This window comes from Dreissena polymorpha, chromosome 5 (genome assembly GCF_020536995.1).
Source record: "Dreissena polymorpha isolate Duluth1 chromosome 5, UMN_Dpol_1.0, whole genome shotgun sequence".
Classification (NCBI taxonomy): Eukaryota; Metazoa; Mollusca; class Bivalvia; order Myida; family Dreissenidae; genus Dreissena; species Dreissena polymorpha.
The window spans coordinates 116184870-116188535 of record NC_068359.1 but is presented as its reverse complement, the minus strand read 5'-3'; positions in this window follow the sequence as shown (position 1 = coordinate 116188535).

The window sequence follows — 3666 nt, the reverse complement described above, 5'->3', positions numbered from 1 at the left end:
TATAATTGAAAGTGCAAGACAGCACAATAAGTTTGGTCATTGTCATATATAAAGTAGCGCTGTATGAAGGGGAATTCAGTAAAGCTACCTGTATCAGACGCTGGCTCCCAAGTTTGGCATTTATTGGTTATATCAGTAATAATAAATCTTATTATGTGACATTTATCGATTCGATTCTATTAAAATAGAAACATATAATCGTTTTCACTTGTTTCTGACACACACAAAACTCGATTTATAACGGGGATTTCGTTAAGTTACGCAAAGTTGGTACCAATATTTTCTATAATTCTACAAGCACACGTAATATAATTCATACTTAATAATGCGTAGTTATTTCTAACATAACATTTCCAGTTTTTTTTTAAATAAATAAATGCTCCACAAGGGTGATCTCGGTAATTCTACACATTGAAGCTTCCACTTGCTCTTGTCAAGACCGCATTTCCGCGTTTAAAATGGTATATATTTAATTAATCTAACTTATGGATGCCGAATGTCAGAGTTACATAAAACCTATTCACACCGTTTTTGCCTTATTTCATTTCCGCTTTTTTTTCGAACAAATCAAACGAAACTCGTTGAAAAAAATGAGAACTAGGCATTCGATCTCAAAGGTGGATTAAAAGCGTTCATTGGTGACATCACATGTCTGCACATGTGTAGATACCGTTATTCTTTTATTCTGATGCGAAAACACACATAATAAACGTCAAAAACATGGAAATTTCACATTTTACAAATTTGCAATTTTTGTATAAGGATGCTATAAGTGCAATGTATCGAGCTTTTCGAGTTGTCATTGAGTTGCATTCATTGCTACACACAAAATGATCATATTTGTACAGTCCCAGACATGCAAATTAATCAAAAATTGAAAAATTGCAAATTTGTAAAATTTATACTTTGCTTCTTTGTGATGCTAAACTTTATTCAGATGCGTAACGCATACAATAAACGTCAAATACATGGAAATTTCAAATTTTACAAATTTGCAACTTTTCTTTTAGGATGCTATAAGAGCGATGTATCGATTGTGATGGTAAACCCCTTTATTCTAATGCGAAAACACACATAATTATAAACGTCAAAAACATGGAAATTTCACATTTTACAAATTTGCAATTTTTGTATTAGGATGCTATAAGTGCAATGTATCGAGCTTTTGGAGTTGTCATTGAGTTGCATTCATTGCTACACACAAAATAATCATATTTGTACAGTCCCAGACATGCATATTAATCAAAAATTGAAAAATTGCAAATTTGTAAAATTTATACTTTGCTTCTTTGTGATGCTAAACTTTATTCAGATGCGTAACGCATACAATAAACGTCAAATACATGGAAATTTCAAATTTTACAAATTTGCAACTTTTGTTTTAGGATGCTATAAGAGCGATGTATCGATTGTGATGGTAAACCCCTTTATTCTAATGCGAAAACACACATAATAAACGTCAAAAACATGGAAATTTCACATTTTACAAATTTGCAATTTTTGTATTAGGATGCTATAAGAGCAATGTATCGAGCTTTTCGAGCTGTCATTGAGTTGCATTCATTGCTACACACAAAATAATCATATTTGTACAGTCCCAGACATGCAAATTAATCAAAAATTGAAAAATGGCAAATTTGTAAAATTTATACTTTGCTTCTTTGTGATGCTAAACTTTATTCAGATGCGTAACGCATACAATAAACGTCAAAAACATGGAAATTTCAAATTTTACAAATTTGCAACTTTTGTTTTAGGATGCTATAAGAGCGATGTATCGATTGTGATGGTAAACCCCTTTATTCTGATGCGAAAACACACATAATAAACGTCAAAATCATGGAAATTTCACATTTTACAAATTTCCAATTTTTGTATTAGGATGCTATAAGAGCAATGTATCGAGCTTTTCGAGCTGTCATTGAGTTGCATTCATTGCTACACACAAAATAATCATATTTGTACAGTCCCAGACATGCAAATTAATCAAAAATTGAAAAATTGCAAATTTGTAAAATTTATACTTTGCTTCTTTGTGATGCTAAACTTTATTCAGATGCGTAACGCATACAATAAACGTCAAATACATGGAAATTTCAAATTTTACAAATTTGCAACTTTTGTTTTAGGATGCTATAAGAGCGATGTATCGATTGTGATGGTAAACCCCTTTATTCTAATGCGAAAACACACATAATAAACGTCAAAAACATGGAAATTTCACATTTTACAAATTTGCAATTTTTGTATTAGGATGCTATAAGAGCAATGTATCGAGCTTTACGAGTTTTCATTGAGTTGCATTCATTGCTACACACAAAATAATCATATTTGTACAGTCCCAGACATGCAAATTAATCAAAAATTGAAAAATTGCAAATTTGTAAAATTTATACTTTGCTTCTTTGTGATGCTAAACTTCATTCAGATGCGTAACGCATACAATAAACGTCAAATACATGGAAATTTCAAATTTTACAAATTTGCAACTTTTGTTTTAGGATGCTATAAGAGCGATGTATCGATTGTGATGGTAAACCCCTTTATTCTAATGCGAAAACACACATAATAAACGTCAAAAACATGGAAATTTCACATTTTACAAATTTGCAATTTTGTATTAGGATGCTATAAGAGCAATGTATCGAGCTTTTCGAGCTGTCATTGAGTTGCATTCATTGCTACACACAAAATAATCATATTTGTACAGTCCCAGACATGCAAATTAATCAAAAATTGAAAAATTGCAAATTTGTAAAATTTATACTTTGCTTCTTTGTGATGCTAAACTTTATTCAGATGCGTAACGCATACAATAAACGTCAAAAACATGGAAATTTCAAATTTTACAAATTTGCAACTTTTGTTTTAGGATGCTATAAGAGCGATGTATCGATTGTGATGGTAAACCCCTTTATTCTGATGCGAAAACACACATAATAAACGTCAAAAACATGGAAATTTCACATTTTACAAATTTGCAATTTTTGTATTAGGATGCTATAAGAGCAATGTATCGAGCTTTACGTGTTGTCATTGAGTTGCATTCATTGCTACACACAAAATAATCATATTTGTACAGTCCCAGACATGCAAATTAATCAAAAATTGAAAAATTGCAAATTTGTAAAATTTATACTTTGCTTCTTTGTGATGCTAAACTTTATTCAGATGCGTAACGCATACAATAAACGTCAAAACCATGGAAATTTCAAATTTTACAAATTTGCAACTTTTGTTTATGGATGCTATAAGAGCGATGTATCGATTGTGATGGTAAACCCCTTTATTCTAATGCGAAAACACACATAATAAACGTCAAAAACATGGAAATTTCACATTTTACAAATTTGCAATTTTTGTATTAGGATGCTATAAGAGCAATGTATCGAGCTTTTCGAGCTGTCATTGAGTTGCATTCATTGCTACACACAAAATAATCATATTTGTACAGTCCCAGACATGCAAATTAATCAAAAATTGAAAAATTGCAAATTTGTAAAATTTATACTTTGCTTCTTTGTGATGCTAAACTTTATTCAGATGCGTAACGCATACAATAAACGTCAAAAACATGGAAATTTCAAATTTTACAAATTTGCAACTTTTGTTTTAGGATGCTATAAGAGCGATGTATCGATTGTGATGGTAAACCCTTTTATTCTG